Source organism: Papio anubis, chromosome 6 (genome assembly GCF_008728515.1).
Source record: "Papio anubis isolate 15944 chromosome 6, Panubis1.0, whole genome shotgun sequence".
In the NCBI taxonomy this organism is placed as follows: domain Eukaryota; kingdom Metazoa; phylum Chordata; class Mammalia; order Primates; family Cercopithecidae; genus Papio; species Papio anubis.
Genome location: NC_044981.1, coordinates 158138203 through 158161235, shown reverse-complemented (window position 1 = coordinate 158161235; position 23033 = coordinate 158138203). Strand labels below are relative to the sequence as shown.

At 42.8% G+C, this 23033-nt stretch overlaps 1 protein-coding gene and 1 pseudogene across 5 annotated transcripts in view; one reads left to right on the top strand and one right to left on the bottom strand.

The window, feature by feature from the left end:
• The window catches only part of PRKN (parkin RBR E3 ubiquitin protein ligase), a 1413696-nt gene that overhangs the window by 1079082 nt on the left and 311581 nt on the right, over positions 1-23033 (top strand). The window lies entirely within an intron of this gene.
• LOC101012104 lies at positions 16349-17293 on the bottom strand (annotated as a pseudogene). Its single transcript, XR_646620.3, has one exon. The product of XR_646620.3 is annotated as a 60S ribosomal protein L6 pseudogene (transcript).

The window sequence follows — 23033 nt, the reverse complement described above, 5'->3', positions numbered from 1 at the left end:
CACTCAGTAAGACCTCCCTTGTGGATCAAAGCTTTGTCTACATACTACTGAGCTGTTGACTTTGAGGCTTTTATTACACTTTCAGAATATGAAAATGCATTTCTGTACAATCCACGTCTGTGTGAGTTTAAAAAAATAATAAGGCTAAACTACAATTACTTTTGGCCACTGTCCTTGGGCATCTCAAGGCTATCAGATCTTTTACTGGAGAAGCAAGCTTGTTTTGTCTTCATCTGAATAATCCCCGGCTGGCAGACAGCCAAAAGACCAGATTTCAGCATTTCTACCCATTCTGTGCATCAGACACCGGTAATAAAAGCCCAAGTAAACAAAGAGATGAAATAGCAATGCTGTAGCAATAAAGCCAATTCTATTGATTTTATTCCAGCAAATCTCATACCATACTAAATTTCTTAGAAGCATGAAAATATCTAGGCCTTTATTGCTCGATTTAACTAGGCTGTTTGCATGCTCTTATTTTGTTTTAATAAATTATCTGAAAGGATTAAAATTAAAACATGATTCTTTTCCTAATGCTAAAAGCCTTTCTGTGACACAATATGTTTAACACTGAAGAAACTCAATAAAACAAAATTATATCCCAGGGTAGAAAGATTTAGAACATTAGCAAACTTCTTCATTTAGATGGCTAATATGTTTTTCTCAATGGGATTTTGAGCATGCTTATATCAGCACAGCCCAAATCTGAAAACTCTTCCTATTTCTATTGAAAACAAAAAAATGTTGACAAGGAATATACTCTCTAAGTGTGGGCTCATACCCAGTTGTACTTTTAAACACAGGCAGTTTGTGCTGGCAGCAGGATTTAATTGACTGAGTCGTGGTGTTGGCTCCACTTGTCATCTCTGCTCACTATGCTCTGTTTTTAAGTATTCATTGACTTCACACACTCTGCACAATGGCTGATCAGAGACCTCAGCCTTGACTGAAGAAGCCACTGCAGGATGAGCAGGGGCAGAGACCCATGCCTGTCAATGAGTTGCTATTAACCAGTTTTTACTCTGCCCTTGTGGTCATGCCCTATCAGACCCTCTCTTATTTTGTATGTTCTGCATACTGTTTAGAAGATAACAGTTGGAAAAAATATTTTAAAAGGCTCTGAATGGAAATCCTTATAGGTAAGGATGTACGTCTCATGGGGGGGTTAGGTGAATCACTCTGGGTTACACAGCTGGTTGGGGATAGGTCTAGGACAGCTTCCACAACCAGACTGTTACTATTAATACAATTTCCCCTGCACCATATTACATTATGAGCACAATTTCCTTCAGAAAGAAAAATATCAACGTTCAGTGTCTCACATTTCTACTTGATTGCCACTGATCTTATTGTAGTTCACAGCCAATAGGAAATTATGTATTTTATCAAAAATAAATTTGAAACAGATAAATGTACTTTCTTTCCTACAGGGGCCAAACAAATTTAGTATGAATTTTATTTTATAAAAGTGACCAGGATTCTAGAACAGCAATGGAACCATCAGTATAAATTGTAGGGGATGAGAACTAAAAGAGTCTGAAGATTCTAAACTCAAGATCCTAATCCTGTTTGACGTTGTTGCATTCAACTCCCAGGGTCCAACTGTGCTTAACCAATAGGGGCTATTTGTAAACGCATCCGTGGCTTAGGAGGCTGCATAAAACACCACCCATCAGCCTGATGGGCCGCAATCGGTCATTCGCATCGCCATCGTGCACGCACAGCGACCGCTGATCGCCAGATGCTTCATATCCCCTGCCAAATGCGCACCTGGATTAAACCACCGTCGCTGGGTGCTCATCATCCACCAGTAAATGCTGCGGGGCCCACCAGTCGCCTGATCATCATCCATTGCCATGCGCACAGGGCATTTGTCGCTGATTATCCGCATCATCACGACCGCCCATGCGCACGATATTGTCGCTCACGTTATCACGCATCGCCGCCGTGCGCCTGCGGTCACTTTTGTCGCTGAATTATCACTTATCATCTGCCGCCATGCTCCGTGACCATCGCTGGAGTGTCGCATCATGCCATTGCACGTCGTCATAATCGCCTGGTCATCACTCCGCCGTGCTGCGCCGGGCCCTGTCATGATGGATCCACCTCATCCGTAAATCGTGCCTGCTGGTGACCTGTCACTGATGTCACCTCCTCTGCCAGTACGTGATTCGATTATGGTTAGCTGGATTAATCTTAGCCTTGCGTGCGCGCGGTCTCGATCGCTGGTGTATCGCATCATCATGCGCCCGTGCGCCAGTTATGTTGCCTGGATTGAGCTGCCAGCATCATCATGCGCCCGTGGCATCGCGTTTATAGTCTTTGAATAATAACATCATCACTTCGCCATTATCGCGATTGCCGCTGTTAACGGTCATCGCATCATCCGCCGCCGTGCTGTCTGGATGCTGTCGCTCGTTCTTATCATCCTGCCACGTGCGCACGGCGTTCGCGTCGCTCATCGCATCATCTTAGCCGCCCGTGCGCACAGTGCGCAATCGCTGGGTCATCGCATCACGCCGCCGTGCTGGGCGTTGCTGGTCTCCATCATCAAATCGTTGGTATCACCGGTGCTGATCGCTGGGTCATCCGCATCATCGTCGCCCGTGCGCGCAGATGGATACCGTCGCTGATTGATCCGCATCATCGCCGCCCGTGCGCGGCGGTCCCTGATGCTGATTCCACCCCACCACTCCATTCCTGTCCCTCCACCACCATACTGGCCCTGTCCCTCCATCCACCCTTCCATTTCTTCTAATCTCCCTCCATACCCACATGCACTGGGCTGACCCCCTGTCCACTGTCCTCCCTCCTCCACCACCGGCACCGGCGACCCTGTCACTGATACCCCTCCGCCACCATGCCCTCCATTTTCACTGTCCTCCACCTCCTCCGCCACCCATGCACACGCGGCGACCCCTGTCACTGATACTCCACCTCCTCCACCACCTGCACCGGCATGGCTGAGACAGCGCCCTTTTCTAACTTATTTCCCTTTTCAAGAGTGTTCCTACTGGACATATTGGCATGATTTCATCTGTATAATGACTTTGAAGAGGGCACAGTGCCATTCGTCTGCCCTCAAACCCCATGTCCATGCAATACAAAGTGATGGACACTTTAGTGTGATTTCATTGATGAATTAAGGGAAGTTTTAATTAGGCAACATTGCCAAATGCACATATAAATAGGACATTAACATCCATCTAACGTAATATAAATTGAATGAAACTACAAAATAGTTGAATGGGAATAAAACCAAATCAGTCAAACTGCTTTATAGGATTATGCTCTATAAAAATTTTTAATAAGAAGTTTCATTTTATAAACTTTTAAGTTGAATGTTTTGAAATGATTGCTATAATGACTACAGTGATTTTCAGGAATTTGGAAATGCAGTAATGTTGTCATTTATCCCAATGATTAAATGAGACCAGTAATTCGAACTGAATTCCATGAGTTTGCCTGAACATACCTTTGTCAAGTGCGTTTCAGATCATGGTTGACAAGTTGAATGGTATCTGTGGTTTAACTTAAGCATCTACATCCCCAAATATCGGTTAGTATGTTTCAGTAATTCATTACCTTTTTTTTTTTTTTTTTTTTTGCTATTTATTGAGGAAATTTGTGCTGAGATTATTCCGTAAGATTTTAAAGCATCATCAATTATATAGTTTGCACATTTATAGTAGAAAGTAAAGTCAGAATACCTGGGTTTTAGTCACTGTTCTGCCAAATATTAACCATCTATTATTGGACCATTTGCTTCCCACCTTGAATTTTTTTTCCTTATCGATATAATGTCACAGAAACAAAATCTAACCAATTCTACTCACTCATGGGTTGGCTATAAGGATAAATGAGATGCAGGTTGGCAAGGACAGATTCTAGGTCTTACCCCTACTTCTGCTTCCCGTCTGGTTTTATTAGTCAGGATGATATCCATTGTAATAGAATCCAACTAAAGTTAGCTTTAACAAAAAACAGAATTATTTGTGCACCTGAGTCATTTTGGGCAGCCCCGGCTGTTGGCCTGCCTGGGTCTATGTCCTCAAATGACGTCCTGAAGCTGTCTGTCTTCCCTTACTCGGCTCTCATGCCATGTTTACTGCTCTCAAATAGACTCTCTCCCCAGGTGGTAGCGGAGATGAGCACAGGTAGTTCCCCATCTATATTCTCCCGGCTTAGCCAAAACCATATGTCCAAGCCAACAGACGCCATGAAGACATGAGAGATCAGAATGGCAGCGCCTAGGTCAGGCACCCAGGAGATGGAGGCAAGGGTGGACCTGGGAGATGAGGCAAGCCCACTTGAATCAAATGAACTAAGGGCAGGGAAAGATGTCACTGCCGGAAGACATGCCAGGCAGGTGAAATCCGTGCATCTACCACCTCTTCAGGGAGGACAGACAGAATCCAAATGCACCTTATTTCCATTTATAAACCTTCAAAGACTACCCTTAACTAATATGCAACTGTCTCACATGCAATAACAGCAAGATGAGTAGTATCTTTCAAAACAGACATGCATTTCCTAGCGTGATCCAGATACCATTTTTATGGATTATCAATCTGTAGATAAATGCCCTAACCTGAGTGAAGCCCTGACTTTGCACACAACAATCCGGTTAGTTGGGGTCAGGGAATTTGGGTTTTACAAATTTTAAGCCTCCTAATTACCTGACTCCAAGCATCCCTCATTGCTCACAGCCAAGAGTTAGAACCCCTCTCAGAAAGGCTCTGCTTTTTCCCTCTTAAGATTGGAGGTGAGCCACCTTGGAGGAAAGATTCTCCTTCCTGCAGGACCCTACCGGTTGTCACAAGAAGCAGCTACTGAAGTTAATAGTTTTGCACCTTCTCCTCTGGTATGGATGAACCGTGCCCCCCCCCCCCCGCCCCCTCCAGGATATCTTAAGACAGGCTAAGAAAAATTCACATATCAAACTGGCATATAACAGACATTCAATCAATGCTAATTTAAAAAAATAATACTGGAGAAAGTACTTTATGCCATGGAAGTAATTTTGTAGATGTCATTGTTGTTATTATTATTCCTAATATGAAAGTTTTTTTTGTAAATTTTTTTACTAGTTTTAATAGTAAAAAGCGGGTCAGGAGAGAGATTACTCTAATGAGAATGGATGGTATAAAACTCAAGATTCACATAATTTTCGAGATGACACTGATGTCCCTCTCTATGTAATGCATTAGCCAAATTTAAGAACTGAATCAGTTCTTAATTATCCCCTAAATTAAGAGATAATTGTATGACATCTTTGGAATACCTAAATAAAGTAGATTGCAATATGCACTTTTTAATATCTGTTCACTGGCCTATGTTTAAATGAATTTAACTGTTTGGTTAAAGATGTCTATTTAGAATATATTATTTTTCCAAGAGTAAACACTATTGAATTTGAGTTATCTAAATTTAATAGCATAAAAAATGTTCTCCTAGCAATGTATACAGAAGAGGCTCACAAGTTAACCAACATCCTTCCGTTCCTCTGAAATATATCCCTACTGATGTCCATGGCATGTAAATATTTGAGACTAGAGGTCTTCAGTGTTTCTGCTCCCTCCGGTTTAATTGTGTGTTTTAACAAGTCAGTTGTGTTCCTTTGCAGACCTGTTTTTGCTAGTTGTGCTTAATATGGAATTTCTTAATTTAATTAAATCAAGTAAGCCAGGGAACCATCAATGAAAAAAGAAGTGTTTCTACAAAAACCTAAGTTGAGGGATTTGCAAAGATTTAATAAAGCAGGTTTATTAGAAAACTATTGTTGAGCTATTTGCATGCAGAATTACTACAAAAATGAAAGAATCTAAAACTCAAAACCAATTCTGACTTCAGATTGCATTGTTCCTGTCCTTATGTTCTAGTTTTATTTTAAAGAAATTGAAACCAGAAACTAGAAAAGCTGATTAAAAAGAATGATGACTGGACACCCCAAGAAGTGGATCTATGCTTTAAAAAAAAAAACAGGTTTTGATCTTCCATTAAAATATTGCTGTATAAGTGTATATTTAAATGTTGTTAAAAATAATGAAACATGCACCAATTTTCTGATTAACCTACCACATTTACATCATAGTAGGGAGTTCCTTCTATCCTTGACTCTGCCTCTCTTCTCACCTGAAATTCTTATTTTGGCTTTTTTTTTCCCAACTTCCCTCAATTCCTCCACTGACTTGTTGTTGTTGTTGTTGTTGTTGTTGTTTTTAAAATTTTTATGGGTACGTAGTACATGTATACCTCCACTGACTTCTCAGACCTCTCCTTTTTACACCTGACACCTTATTTTTTGTCTTTTTTTAAAAGTGAGTGACTAGTAACTCAGCTGAGACTCCTTAGATCTTCCTTTTGATTTCCAGAATGAAAGAGGATATTGTGTTCTTGTACACATCAGAAATTCTCTATTACATTCCATAAACATCACAATGATTCTAGAAAGATACAAATTTTTTATTAAAATAAACAAACACTGCGATCATTTTTCTGTCACATACCGAAGAAATGCAATAAGCAAGGCATCAAATATCTGTATCTAATTTACATTTGTATTAACTCAAGTTAAAGGTATACTTTATCATGAAAACTCTAAATCTGTTTTTTAATTTGATGACTTTATATTCCATATTGATTACATTTATGGACAAAACTAATTCCCTGATAGATGGAAATACTAAACCAAAAGGAACAGACAGTTAAATGACTTCCAGGTAGGCTTTCAAATCAGCTTGGAAAGATTTTTTTCTTTATTATTTTAACTAAGACAAACCCTTTTCTTTCTAATCCATTTCATGAGATAATTTAATCTACAGTAGTGGGGGGAAAATTCTTATTATTTTGTGGCAGCCAGACATTCATAAATTAAACTTCTTTCTTAGAGAATTGCTTCCCCACACTGGAGGGGAAAAGAAGTATGTAAACTCTTTACACCAACAGAAACTTCAGCATTGTTGGGAAGTGTCTGGTAATGAGCTTGGTTCATTAGTAGGTGCAGACACCTGCCTTGTAATATTGTCTGCAAGGGAATTTGCAGGAATGGTACTACCCAGCCCATCAGGATGGCATATGGCACAGGAACTTTAAGCGCCACAGGGCACTTTGCCTTTGTTATACTCCTTTCTGCCTGGGGCTGTGAAAGTATTCTGAATATGTTGCAAAATATCAGATGAAGAGTTTGAGTGGCTGCTTAAAAGGGTCCTCATCCTATACTGCCCAATGGGTTCTCCTTGCCCATTGCCTAGACAGAGCCGATTTATCAAGACTGGGGAATCGCAATAGAGAAAGAGTTTAATTCACACGGAGCTGGCTGTACAGGAGACCGGAGTTTTATTATTACTCTATCAGTCTCCCAGAAAACTCGGGGATGGGACTTTTAAGGATAATTTGGTGGGTAAGGAGTTGGAAAGTGGGGAGTGCTGATTGGTTAGGTTAGAAATGAAATCACAGGGAGAAATGAAATCAAAGCTGCCCTCTTGTGTTGAGTCAGTTTCTGACCAGATGAGCCAGTTTATCCATCTGGGTGGTCCCCACTGATCCAATGAACGCAGGGTCAGCAAAATCTCTCAAGCACTGATTTTAGGTTTTACAATAGTGATGTTATACCCAGGAGCAATTTCAGAAGGTTGAGAATTTTGCAGCCTCCAGCTGCATGACTCCTAAACCATCATTTCTAATCTTGTAGCTAATTTATTAGTCCTGCAAAAGCAGTCTAGTCCCTAGGCAGGAAACAGGGTTTGTTTTGGAAAAGGACTGTTACTGTCTTTGTTTCAAATTTATATTATCAACTAAGTTTCTCCCAAAGTCAGTTTGTCCTATGACCAGGAATGAACAAGGACAGCTTGCAGATGAGAAGGAAGATGGAGTTGGTTTGGTCAGATCTCTTTCACTATGATAATTTTCTCAGTTATACTTTCGCAAAGGTGGCTTTAATCCTGCAGGGAGCCGGCTTTTCAGCCTTCTCGCTGAGCACAGGGCTTCGAAAAATCACTGGACATACCCTTCCTATAAAGTTAATTTATTCAGCATACCACCCTTTAAACTTTATTTCCATCCCTCAGAAATATAATTGTTAGCTTTTTTCCTCCAGTTGATCATGCTAACCTGAGAAAACTGCATAAAATACAGCAACTCTGTGTTAGTTCTGGGGAGGATGTGGCTGTTGCTGTTGGTTCCACGAGCCTGAATAGTTTCCCTTCCCTTGGTGTCTTTCCTTTCCTGAAAGAAACCTCAGTGGTAAAGGCCATGGCTGAGTTTGTCAACTCAAGCCTGGTCAAAAAATATGAAGTCGACCATTGCTGCCAGAGTCCCAGTGGGCTATACACCCTCTTTATTCTCAAACTGAAAAGATAACCTATTATGTGGGCCAACATTTTGTATCCCATATCTCGTCTCTTGTTTCGTACCAGTTGAGACTGATTGGCACTAATTATCACATCTGTCTGTGTGACATAGCTAAGCATAAGTAGCTGCTCAGATGCCCGTATGTGCCCCAAGACTACCCCAGTGAGTGCCTTTCCAGAGCACATAAAACTAAAATGCTTCATAAAGTTCTGGAATTTTCGCTTTATCCATGTATGTTTTAGAAGCTAATGGAAAGCAAGTTTTTAAGATGTAGAATGGCTTCTTTCATTATGTGAAACAAGTCTCGCTGATTTTAGGAGTAAAACTACTACAACCAGAAAAATGAGCGTAGAAGAGAACAAAAAGTATTTTCATATGAATGAGGAAAGTGAGGCTTTTGCATAATTTTAATGGAAAAAGGATTAAGTGGTTGGAAATAAACAAAAAGTACAAAAGAAGAATAAAATATATACAGCGCTGGTTAGCCTAAGCACAAGACCACTGCAGTCCCCAGGAGACATTAAAAGAGCTCTGGTTCTCTAAGGACTCAGGTCCCCTGGGGACTTGCCAACAGTTTTGAATGAAATCTCTCTGGAGCCCCTAGTCATCTGGGAAAGAATTTTACTAGAAGCAGCCTCATGGTTTTCTGAGTAGCACAGTCAGCAGTCCCCCGCAGAGCAGAATTTGATGGGGTGGTAGGCATTGCACCTTGTGCAAAAATATCAACTGCTTTGTGTTACAGGATGAGGGAATCCAATAAATAGCCCCTCCTGCTCGCCTGAGTTCTGAACCAACTGAGACAGAGTTGATTGTGACTAAAAAGACTAATAATGGAGAATGTGGCAAAGATACACAAAGGATTGGCCGAGGCTGAATCTCACTCTAATCCTGTGCAGGGCAGACACCTGAGACCTCCCTCTCCATGGGGCTGGGTGGGGGCTGACTCTGTCTCTAGCAAACATATTTCCTGGAGGTGCAGTCCAGGCAGCGTACAGTGCAGGCAAACAGGGCTGAGGAGGCGGGAAGGCCAGGGCTGAGCATTATAGCCAGGCTCAGCTCCCAAATTTCAAACACTCCTTTTTCCTTTCCTGGGGAAGAGGGAGTGAGGAGTACAGGCGAGGCAAGGAGTGGTTCTGCTACCGAGTGACCCTCCATGGGGAAAGATGAAGCCAGAAAACAGAGCGTGCTCACGTTGCACTAAGACTTGCTTTTCAAGATGTGAATGTACTCGATCCTGTATGGTCATTTGACTTGATCCCCAGTGGTCATTTGACTGCAGCATAGTCTACTTGGAGACTAGGTGTATTAGTCTGTTCTCACACTGCTAATAAAGTCGTACCTGAGACTGGCTAATTTAAAAAGGAAAGAGTTTTAATTGACTCAAAGTTCCGCAGGCTGGGGAGGCCGCAGGAAACTTACACTCATGGCGGAAGGGAAAGCAAACACATCCTTCTTCACATGGTGGCCGCAAGGAGAAGTGCCGAGCAAAAGGGGGAAGAGCCCCTTATAAAACCATCAGATCGGCTGGGCATGGTGGTTCACGCCTGTAATCCCAGCACTTTGGGAGGCTGGGGCAGACAGATTACCTGAGGTCAGGAGTTCGAGACCAGCCTGGCCAACATGGTGAAATCCTGTCTCTACTAAAAATGCAAAAATTAGCTGGGCGTGGTGGCACATGCCTGTAATCCCAGCTACTGAAGAGGCTGAGGCAGGAGAATTGCCTGAGCCTGGGAGGCAGAGGTTGCAGTGAGCTGAGATCATGCCACTGTACTCCAGCCTGGCCAAAAGAGCAAGACTCTGTCTAAAAAAAAAAAAAAAAAAAATCAGATCTCGTGAGAACTCACTCACTATTACGAAAATAGCATGAGGGTAACTGCCTCCGTGGTTAAATTACCTCCCACCGGGTTCTTCCCACAACACATGGGGATTGTGGGAACTATAATTCAAGATGAGATTTGAGTGGGGACACAGCGAAACCATCTTACTAGGGATTTCTAGTCCCAGCTATAGGACTTCCTGGCATGTGAACTCTGCCAAGTCATTCTCTGAGCCTCTGTCTCATTTGTAAATCAGGGATAAATAATGCCTTCCTAGATGGATAAGATTGTTTAAGAAAATCAGCAGTGTGGCCCGGCACGGTGGCTCACATCTGTAATGCTAGCACTTTGGGAGGCCGATGCAGGAAGATTGCCCAAGGTGAGGAGTTCGAGACCACCCTGGGCAACATGATGAAACCCCATCTCTACTGAAACACAGTAGCCTGGTATGGTGGCATGTGCCTGTAGTCCCAGCTACTCAGGAGGCCGAGGCATGAATGGCTTGAACCCTGTAGGTGGAGGTTGCAGTGAGCTGAGAGCGTGCCACTGCACTCCAGCCTGGGCGACAGAGCAAGACTCAGTCTCCAAAAAAAGTATATATATATATATGTATATATATACTGATATGTATATCAGGGGTGAATATTAGTGCAGACTGCAAGACTCTGTACAAAGATAAGGTTTTGTGGTTATTATCTGTGATGTGGTAGGCATTGTTTGCCCTTGGACTGAAAGAGAATACCTTGGCCCAATAAGGGGATAGAAAAATAAAAGCAAGCACAAAAGAAAAAAGTTTAAAGTATGGAAAGCCAACTCTACCTCTAGCTATTTTGACAGGAAACCTGGGATCAAGTCCTTTGCCCTAGTCACACTTGGGATCAGTCACCTTGAATTGGGCCACCTCCCCTCTGGGACCACACCCAGATTTTGCCTCTAGGTCAACAGCTATTTGCTCTCAAATAAGGGAAGTAGAAAAACTGTGTCCTAAACAGAACTGGGGCCAATAGAAAGAACTTAACTTTTTACAAACCTGTAAATTTTTTTTTTTAAGGACAAAAGGCAAATGAGTCCATTTTTCAGTTTCATCCCAAGATAAGCTCTACTACCTAAAGAGGCGCTTTTAAGCAGTTCTTTAGAATTGACAACAGGTCTGGGAATGCAGAGGAGAAAAGGCTACCTTGTTCTGTAGAAACACGAAAGACAGGTCATGCTGCAGTCTCCAAGGGGGCAGTAAGCTGGGCTTTGTTCTTTTATTCTAGGTAAGAAGTTAGAGGCCCAGAGACATTAAATTGTGTAGATATTTTCATTACTTTTTCTTTCCCTCCTTTTTTTTTTTTCCTGCCACAGGAATAAAAAGTTTTTCTTCTTACACGATTTTGTTCTTGACAGTTTAATCAGAGAAAATGTATGGCAGCCATGTGACATTTATTTATGGTAATGAAATGGATTCCCATGATGTAACCTCCTTGCCTGCCAGGCGTTAATGGGCTCCCAAGTCACACCTAGTACATTTAAGTGGCGGTGCAGAAGCATGGTGTCACCAAGGTGAAGGGACCCTCAGAAACATTTGCTACATGCATGAATACCTTAGAAAAACCACAGATCCTCAGTAGACACACTTCCAATTTCAGCATGATTTAGCAGTTTATAAAAGCATCTTACCTCTTCCACCAACAGAGGTTTACTTTAAGCTTCATTTCAAGCCTTTTATAGGTCATGCTCCATCAGCCTCTCAGCGCTGCAGTGGCTGATAAATTCTGATGAGGCATTTTATGTGATGGCATGACACTTTTGGTAACAGGAGTTCTTTTTCTGCAAAACTTCATCTAAAATGAACATGAACGGACATGAGCGCTCAGACAGTTCTCCAGTGTGCTTACGGCTGTTGATGTACGGCCCGTCATCCCTCCTCCTGCCTTTCTGTGTGTCGGATTGAAGCTCTGAAACAGCCTGTAAACATCCCGTGTGGACCGCAGGCTTTTATGCCTGTGTTTGTGTTGGGCGTCCTGTTTAATCTCGACTTTGTATTTTTTTTATATGTACATAGAGACAGGGTCTGGCTCTGTTTCCCTGGCTGGTTTTGAACTCCTGCCTCAAGCGATCGTCCTGCCTCAGCCTCCCACCGTAGCTTTGTGTGTTTGCTCTTTGGCATTTCCATCCTTCCCATGGGCACTCCAAAGCAGGGGCAAGTGGCTCTTTCATTGCAAATATTTAAGTCAGGGGAACTCTGTATCAAATGGGCACTCCCACGTGTGCACTGAGGACCATGCTCCCTGCTTTCACTCACAGCAGCCCCCATGCCATGACTGTTCACCAGCAGCTGCAGCAGTAGCCCGAAGGACACGGGATTCCATCCACAGAGGTCCGGCCCAGTGTCTTCAGAATGGACAGCCCCCTTGTGAGAGGTGACAGGGAGAGCCTTGCCCGCTCCTCCTGCCCACTGACCCCTGCCAGCCCCTTCTCTCAGCCTCCTGCCCACAAATCAGGGCTAGGCGACAAAGATGCACATCCTGCACAGAGCTGCAGATAGAGCAGGGGCAGTGGACCTGCGGCTGCCCCAGGCTGTCCTGTGCTGACATAGTGAGTGCTGTCATGTGCCCAGCACATCGCATCCCCAGCATAGCGCCTCCTCAGGGTGGCCTTGTCTCTAGCTCTGCAGCCGTCAGCACAATGGCCTGCCCATAGTGCCTGGGAGCAGTCAAGATGGGAGACTCATGTTTCAGGGACACCAGGATGGAGACGACTAAAGGAGGCTGCAGGGTGCCAGGGCTGAGGACACAGCCCTGGGGCGTGTGTGGATGAAGGGGCACCTGTCTTCACATTCAGCCCTTGGTGGGCTCTTGCAAGCACTTCCCCTCCTGCAAAAATTTGATGAAATATCAAAAAGGCATGGACATATTTACTTTATTTTTAATTAGAGCTCTTTCAGGATTGTCCAGGAAAGTGCGTTCGTTACTTAAAGTTTTGAGATTTCCTTGATCATTAATCCCCCACCAATTCAACAGCCCCCAGGCTCTTCACCTACCTGGGACTTTGGAGCTCTCCACTTTTCACCGAGCCTCTGCCTCTGCAGCTGTCAGCCTCCTTCCAGCGGGCCCCTCCTCCAGGAAAAAAAAGCAGGAAAATAAAACCAAATGAAGATAGCTTTGCATAAAACCTGGGATTCTTTCAATGCAGTACGTTTGATGATGCTCAAATAGAGTTGTACGGCAAATTATTGACAAATGCCTACACACCAATGTCCTTGTAATAGAGATTGCCTCTCGCATGAATGGGGGCTGAGGAAGGCACCTGAGAGAGGATTCGGGTTTATTAGGATTTGTTGTAATCAGACTAACAAAGCATTTTCACTGTAGGCCATCTGTCAGCACATGTAAATAGGCTTATTTTATAAGACCAGATGTTCTAACAGTATTCATTTGAACAGAAATCTACCTGTTCTTTGATTATAGTCAGTTATGGAGAGAAGCGATTCTACTATATTCCAAAATGAGTTCTCTTTGGCTTTTAAATTTTTCTGGTTGATGTTTTTTGTTTGTTTGCACCTTATTTACAGCATACAGAGAAAAAGAGATCTGGATTAGAAACCAGAAATCTACTCTCTTTTTTCTACTTCACCACTAAGGAATTTTGGGTTTGGTAAATTATCAACTATCACTGGCCATGGTGTCTCCAATAAGGAGGTCAGACAAAATGATTCCCAAGGATTCTGCCAGCTCCTAAGTCCCCCGTTTTAATTATGGCTGTGAGGAAGGAGCATCAGCCTCACCATCTGCCCACCTCAGCATCACTCTCCTGGCCTCAGGTTCTTCGGGGCAAGAACAGGGATGCTATGCACAGCCCACAGCTTGCTCTAGGGAGAAGACATAGAGAAGTTCCGAGGATAACGCCAGCCACTCAGCAGATCCTTAACTCTTCTCTTCCTTTCTCTCAATTGTGAAACAATATTTTAAAAGGGAAAGTACTCACATTTGTTGATTGGTTTGACTTTTTTGAGTTCTTATGACCTGCTTGAAGCATACTAATAAGGAGGGCAGCCTATGATGAACAAATTCAAAATTGATGAGGCCCAAGACAGAGCATCGCCAGGTAAATTCCACGGCTCTTCTCTCCTGGGAAGACCAGCCCCAGAGGATGGCGAGCCCGCCTCAGCTTCTTCCATCCTTCTGTCCAGATGATCCCCAGCTCTCCCTGAGTCCTCGTGCCTGTTCTTGGGGTGAGTTGAGTAGAAATTAAGAGTGCTATTGACCAGTTAGGCTTTGGAAATACCCTAGTGCTTACTAGCTGTGTGACCTGTGGCAAGTTGCTTAACTTTTCTAAGAACGCACTTGTCTGTAAGATGGGGATACTTGGGATTAAATGAGTTGCTGCAGGTCAGTGCTGAACCCATTCCACTGTATACAGGAAGCTCAGAGCACTGTCTGCCTATGGAAAGGTCCCACTCAGCCTGAGAAGGTCTTCCCACTGCCCTGCTGCAGGCCTTCACGGGGACTGAGCCCATCTGCGGGGAAGCTCACCAGGAGTGTCTGCTGTTCTTTTTATTCAGCTCACCCAGATCTTGTGGTTATAGGCAGATGAGGGGATGTGCTTTCTGTCTCTGACAACACTGCCTTGCCACAGGCATCCGTTTCTCCAATCTGACTCACCTACAGGACAGAACCCATTCCCATCAGTAACGATGACTCACAGTCTTAGGAGTCCCAAAAATTCCTGGGGTTTTAGGGGGTGGGGGATCTGTGTGTGTGTGTGTGTGTGTGTGTTTAAGTTTTCCATTTGGTGTAAGCCCCCTCCTCATGCGACGTACACACATAGACACATTTTTAGCACCCAGCGTTAGCCCATAATCATTTTAATTCATTTGACAGAAGACAATTTGGACAGAGGCCCCTCCCATTCTCATGCTGTATGAACAGCTGCCTGGCACCTGCATCTTAGTCCCCTGTTAGAAAAATCGAGTGGAATGATTCTGTCAACTGGATGGGGTCACACAGGCAGGACACTGAGCACTTTAATTAAATTATGGCAGTTTCAGGAAACCAAAAACAACTCTGAAGTGGCAAGAAAGCACTTTTCTTTCTTTAGAAGATTCATGGGCAGCAGAGGAGAGCAGTGCTCCTGGCCTTGCAGTATCTCAGATTCTTTTAACTGTGCCATGCTATCTTATTCCACCAGGAATATTTAATATCCACAGTATGATATGGCTTTTACAAAATCCTCATGATATTCTTTGCAACTGTCTACAGTGTCTGTTTAAAAGTCAATAATGTTAACTTGTTTGATAAATTTCTACAGATCCCAACCCTATTAAGCTGTTAACTGAATGCACCTGACTTTTAACAGATGTCTTAAGGATTCAGTGTTGCTAAGGGGAATATAGTATGAATTGAAGTACACTCTTTGGAACATTGTATTTTTAGGCATAACATCCTCAATTGGAAGGAATGTAAAAACACAGTATGATAAACTGGAACCATGATTGCAGACTTGCAATGTATTTAGTAGAGAAATTTATTTGGCAATCAGAAAACAAAGAAAACCAACTAAATTATCACGTTTGGGAGTGTATGTGTGTGTGTGCAGTCACACATACACACAAGTACGCATGCATTTTTTTCTGAAGTGTATTTCATACCTTTATGTTTTCCAGGACAAGTATTTCTGTTTTAATTTTTATTGCACCAAATGAATACAGTATTGTTTGTACAGCAAAGCCTGGAATAGAAACTTAATTAAATAACCATAGGTCTTACAGAGAGAGACAATGGTCTGAAAAGCTTCTGATATGGTTTGACTGTGTCCCCACCCAAATCTCATCTTGAATTGTAGTTCCCATTATCCCCATGTGTCATGGGAGGTAACTGAATCATGGGAGTGTTTACCTCCATGCTATTCTCATGATAGTGAGTGAGTTCTCACGAGATTTAGTTTTATAAGGGGTATCCCTCTTTTGCTCTGTACTTCTCCTTGCTGCCTCCATGTGAAGAAGGACATGTTTGCTTCCCCTTCTGCCATGATTGCAAGTTTCCTGGGGCCTCCCCAGTGCTGTGGAGCCTTGAATCAATTGAATCTCTTTCCTTTATAAATTATCCAGTCTTGGGCATGTCTTTATTAGCAGCGTGATAATGGACTAATACAGTTTCCAGTGGTTTATAGAATATTTAGAAACAGATACATTTTTCTTTTTTTTCTTTTCTTTTTTTTTATACTTAGCTATTTAATGAGGTTCTTAAGACATTTAGAACACCAATTTGTGAGGATAAATTCCATTCGTCAGGGCAAACACAGATCGCAGGTAGCCCTGGGGCTGAGGAACAGCTTTGATTTTTGGTAGAATTTGTGAGTCCACAGCTTTCTGATCAATCTTGCGCTGCTCTGTAATCTCGTATTTCTCTTTTTCGGTGTCGAAGATCTCACCTTCCTGGTGTCTGGGCTTCCGCAGCTGCTGCTTCTTGAAGTAAGCATCATTAAGATGTTTTGGGATTTTGACATTGCTGATATCGATTTTGGTTGAGGTGGCAATGACAAATTTCTGGTGTGTTCTTCGTAGAGGAACTCGATTGAGGACCAGAGGTCCAGTCACAAGTAACAAGCCACTAGCCAGCTGCTTCAAGAAAACCACCCTCTTGCCCCTGTGGCGTCCAGTGAGGATGATCAGAATGGTCCCGGGGGTAATGCTGGCTCGCAGTTTTCTCACGTGCTGACTGAAGGGTTTGTTGCCGTGGCTCAACAGCTTTCGAGGCACATCTTCAGTAGGCTAATATCTAGGTATTTTGTGAAGTTTAACCACCCGGGTACCGCCGTGCTTGTCACCACCAACTGGTTTTGTAAGAGTTGCAAGAACCTTCTCCTTCTTTTTCTTTTCAACCTTGGATTTAGCGGCTGAGTACTTCCTCTTGTACATGGCCTTTCTGGAATACATGGCAGATCGGGAATACCTGCCAATTCCTCTGACAAGGACAGGGTTGAGGCTGCAATGGGGCTTCCCCTTCTTGGGCTTCTTAGCCTTGAGGTTACCCTTTTCCACCTTGCCACCAGCATCAGCCTTCTTGGCTTCGGGTTTCTTCTCTTTAGTATCTGGCTTCTCAACTTTTTCACCAGCCATCTTGCAAGATGGGAAAGAGAACTAAGGTCCACATTTTTCAGACAACTGGATTTATTTTGACTTCTATTATTTCAAAATGTCACTAAAAACTAAAGGGAAACTATTTTTTTTTTTCTAATTTCACATTAAAGTAAAACGGTAAGATCCAATGAATCAAGATGCAATTTCACCCAAATGTCATATTAAGTAAAAGACTAGATAACGTTTTGGCATTTACACTATAGTTACAGGTATTTTACAAGATGCTCACAGATGCCTGTGTCTGCCTGGGTTGCCATTTATGGGTTTTTTTTCTCAAGTAAATCCTAGAAGAACCCATGCAATTAAGGACGATTCTTACCACAGCTTTTGTAACCTTAGGCCCCATCTATGCTAATGAACAAAAATGTGTGACGCTATGACTATCATTAAAACTAAAAAGAAAATTTGAAAAAAATAAATAAGACCTCTCTGCCATGTTGAGCTATGAGTCATCAGTTCCACTGGAAAGTCTCTTTTAATTGGAAACAGGAGCTACTCTCTGACATTGGTGTACAGTCTTGGTTTGGTTTATATTAATGCACTTTGAATGCTGAAGCTATCAATTTGCACAGACCATTTTAATGTACAGCTGGGGGGAAAAGAACTCAACAAGAAATAGTTAACGACTTACACTTTTTTTATTAGTTTTTCTTCCCAGATACTTTCTACAGTCCTAAATGGGATAAATTGGGTAAGAATGCATGTCAGGATATGTTTTTATTTCAGTGGCTGTGTTTAGCTATTGCAAATTCCCAATGGATAAAAAGCCCCTGAGGAATTACTCTGTGTGTGTGTGTGTGTGTTTGTCTGTCTGGGTGTGTGTGCACCCCTAGCAACTGCATATAGAAAATGAAATAGAAATGCAAGAAGAGGAGGATATTCCTCTAACTACAGATAGCAAGACATTTCAAAAAGCATTTTTATCTCCCCATTGAATGAAAACTGTCCAATAAATTCCTCATAGCCTGAAGTCATCCTCATATTATAATGGATACATTTTTAAATAAATAAGATACCTTCATGCCATAGGAAATTATTTTTCCAGATTATTTTATTTTCTATTTGCACTCATTGCTTTTGAGGGCCTGTGATATTTGTGCCATGGATTTGTTGCACCTGTCCCTTGGCACTTTGCCTAAAACACGTGGCAAGGCTACTCTTCTCCTGTCTTGTCTCTTACCTGTCTGACTGAGCTACTTGTGAGTCTTGTATGATTTACTGGTACTCTAGTGTATTGCGGGTCTTGTAGAACTTACTGGTACTCTAGTGCTTTGCAGACGTTAAATGCTTGATAAAGAATTTGTTTCCTTTACAACCACCAGGAAACTATTTCTCAGAAAAAAATTCTACCTGTGGAATCCCACAATGTTGAAGGCTTTCAATAAGCACTAGCTCATGCGTGGCACATGGTGGGCTCTCCTGTCTGCTACGGCAGAGTCATTCTGATGTTCTCGCCCCCACTGAACCATTGCTTGGCTCCCACCCTCTCTTCCTCTTCCATGTCTGTGGCTGGGAGCACAAAGTTCCAAGAGGGTAACAAGAGCAGCCTGCCTAGAAAGCGTGGCCCCAGCCTTCTGGGGTATGCAAACAGTCCTTAAAGGATTGTTTTTGTCTGTATCCTATTTTATCTGTGACTAACATTTTGGAAGAAAACAATCTTTGTGTTTAGACACTCGAAGTTGCTGTGTAACGTGGTTCTCTTCCAAGTGGTTGACTGTCGCTGTGTGGTCTTTTACAAGCCCTTTGCTGGCACAGAGCCACATGTTGTTTTTGATTCATCACTGCTTCTCTCTCCGAATGCCTAATCTAGGCCCCTTGATATGGTAGGGAGCAAACATCTTCACTGATGATGATGATGATGATGACAAGAGAGAACCATGGGTGCCTGCTGAGAGAGTCGTCAGTGAGCACCATAACTTACAGATGATGAATTTGTGAAAGTGTGAATTTGACTCTAGTAAATGGCAACACACTGGTACTTCTGAAACGGCTTTAAAAGACATTGTAAAACAATGTAATTCTTGGATGTACAGGAAAATTTAAGATACTCTCTGCTTTTGGAAACTCATTAAATAAATTTGATTTATTTAATTAATTTCAATTCTGAAATTTTTTTATGATGATAGTATAAACTATGTCAAAGGTAACTTCCCTTTACTGGGGACATACCATGTGTGCGACCCAAGTGCCAGTTACTTAAAAACATCTCATCTACGGCTCTACAAGGAAGCTGAGCCTCAGAGAAGTGCACTGATTGGCCGTGTTTTCAAACAAGGGAGTTATTGGTGGGTGTCCAGCAGTGCCTTGGGTAGATGGTAGGTGTTGTCAGACCTTCAGATCTCAATTTTTCAGACCCTAAAGGCTCTGCTTTCATATTACATTACAAGTTTCCCAAGGAAGAGTGGAACTTACTCTAGTACGCAGTAAAAATATATGCCTTTTCAGGGTGAAATTCAATCAAATTGAAAATTGAAAAGGCTTCTGTTATTATGATACCACGGGTGACTAAGCACAATGAACGCTATGTGAGCTCATTGACACAGCTCCTCTCAGGGTGCACCAAAGCTTGTGAACTCCTTCAGTGAAAAACCTGAAAGCATTTCACAAACCCTTAAGCTGGAGACTTGGACCTGGCGCTATTGTCACAGAGTGGAAGCAGAGTGCCTTTGAAAGGGGTTGTCAACAAAGCTTTTATCAGCATTAGCAAATCACAGAGATGTGGGTCACTAGGTAACCACTGTCGCCCCAAGATTTTAGGTCTGCTCCACTCACATTAACTGGATTCTTCAGCACGAGTTTATGTGCAGCATCTTCCTGAAGATCAAATTGGCATTTGCTAGGTGGGTGGGGAAGGAGGCAGGCAGAGCGAGAGTGCGGAGGATGGTTGGGTGAGAACACCAGGATGGAAAACATTAACAAAGCGTCCGTGGTTCAGGGCCAGCCTGGGAGGGGCCAGACGGGAGGTGGGAGGTTGGCAGAGTCATGTATAGGGTGCCTTTTGTGACCATTGGATAATCTGACTTCACGGGTCAAGTAGTGGAGGTTTTAAGCAGAAGGGCTGAATGTGGATGCGTGTTAAACGGTGACTGATGGAATGTGGAGCCTGGGTTGGGAGAGGCTAGATGAGAGGGAGGGGTGATTGGGGCAGCAGCTGCCGGGGTGCAGGGGAGAGGCCTTCAGTGCGGCTTCTGAAATCGCTCCTGACTGCCCCTAACCGCTGTCAGTACCTCCTCCCTGGCTTCTCAGTTAGACTCTGCCGGCTGAGAGCGTTGCCCTAAACTCCTGGATCCACATCACCCTGTTCATGTCTATCGGAGTCATTTTTCTGAAACACCAGTCTGATCAGGTCCCATCTTTGAGCAAACACCTTCGAAGAGTCTGTCCTGCTTCCTGAACAAACCCCAGACGCCATGAGCATCCCGAGCCTGCCTTCCCCACCTCTTCCATCGTCTCTCGATCCAGTCCATGCCCCGCAAAGACGCCATTCCTCGGCGCTGGTTTTCCTCAGTGCCCAGTGTGTTCCAGCTCTGTGTCTGCCTTCTGCACTCTTTTGCCTGCCCATAATGTCAGCTCCAGCTTACAGGATATCACTTATTGAATATTTCCCGTAACTATAAATTACTCAGTTAAAGCTGTGTGTCTTGAGAATGGTTCTCTTCATTGCCTGCCCAGCATTCTGGTTATCTGCACGCATGGTACACTCTCATCAGCTTCCTGCCTCAAGGACCTGCCTATCACCCACCTCTGCATCCCCACAGGGCCAAATGTAGCCCTGCGCAATTCTGTCTGTTGAATAAATGAGTGAATGCATTAATTAACAATGAATGGTACTGCAGTTAAGAGCAAGTCCAGTTCTGGAGATGTCAAACCCCCTCTTCTAAGTGCCATTTCTCTTTTTCTCTGCAAAGGCTGGCTTGTGGCCTTCTTGGCTAGTTGGAATTTAATCCTTTCACTAGCAAATATTCAAGCACTAAATGTTTACCCACTGCTATGAACTGAAAGTTTGTGTCACTCCAAAATGTATATAGTGAAATCCTAACCCTCAAGGTGATGGTATTAAGAGATAGGGCTTTTGGGAAGTGATTAGGTCATTAGGGTAGAGACCTCAGGAATGAGATTAGTGTTCTTATAAAAGGGACCTCAGAGATCCCTCTCATCCCTTCTGCCATGTGAAGACACAGCAAGAAGACAGCACTCATCAGACACAGATTCCACCATCACCTTGATCTTGGCCTTGCAACCTCCAGACTTGGAGAAATAAATTTCTGTGGCTTATAAGCCATCCAGTCTATAGTATCCTGTTACAGCAGAATGAACAGACTAAGACACTCATATTTCCTCAAACCATATTAATTGAACAGCCAAATTATTACACTCTTTATTGGACTAAAATCATGTAAATGACATTGATTTTTAATCTAGTTTTTCTATAGAATAAGAAAAGGAGCGCAATAAATCAATACTTAGAAGTATTTTATACTTCCATTTTCCAACACGACTCTGACATGATACATGACACCATCATGTTTGTTTGTTTAATTATCAGTTTGTTTTGGCTAATACTGATTTTGCAGCTGCCCACAAAGCAAATACCCACAAGCCAAAAAAAAAAAAAGGAAGGGTGAATTCTCAGAGACGTTTTAGAGCATCATAAACCCATGAAACACAATTTATTCCTAAGCGAAGTTTTTAATTGAAAACCTCCAGTTTGTATCATTCCTGAATGAAGGGCAAGGTAATGTAGCAGAAATACACCAAGAGTTATCCTAGTCATGTAGGCTCATCTCCGCACCAATGGGGTTCACACAAAAGATGTGGCCATTTGCTCCCTAAATTGGGGATCAAACATGTCAACAGCTAAAGACATGGAACACCACTCATTCTCCCCAAAGAGCAGCACGTCTTTTGGTGTGGGTTCCACCCATCTTTTCTAGAACTCTCCACCAAAAATAAAGACCTTTAGTGGTCTTCTCATTGTTCGTAACTGACTGTCTGGTGATGGGTTTTATGAAAGCCTTTGATGACGCTCTTTACACTCCTCTTGTTCTTTATAGTAAACACTGTTTTTAATCCATTTTAAGTAGCATGTAACGTCCAAGGCTATACATCACATGGCACAGTGACATGTGCACCATATTCCATGGTGTTCTCTTTCTGGTAAAGTAGGTAGAGTTCTTTCAGAAAATAATATGTACTTTAGTTGCCCTTTGATTCAGAAAACTGAAACTTGACTGAATTATTTATCAAAAAAGTATAAACTTTACTAGATCACATAATGGTAGATCCTATTTCGTTATTGGTAAGATGGTCTTAGCATGACTGTAAAAGCTGTCGGGGCCCTCTGTTTCCTAGGCTTTTCTCCGATGCTCTACCTCCTTCAGTGGAACGCCTTGAGAAAATGCATATTGTGGTGTGTAGGAGATTGGTCAGCGTGGTGAGAAAAATTGTAGAAAGATGCAAACCTTGGAAGGCCAGGGGTTTGCAAAGCTTCTAAAGAAAATTTGGCTGAAGGCAGCTGAATTCTCCTAAGAGCTTAGGTTAGGTGATAAGGGGATGTAAAGAAACTGATCTAGATAAGTTAGTTTCCTTAGGCCTCGGAACCTGGCCTTTAATCATCTGCGCACACGACTGCTCTGGGTGGCGGGGAGGGTGACCATGTTAATTATCCACAAGTGTGTTGACTCAAAGCCTTTGTCATTAAATTTGTGCTGAATAAATGCCCGCAGCGCCAGCTTGTCAGG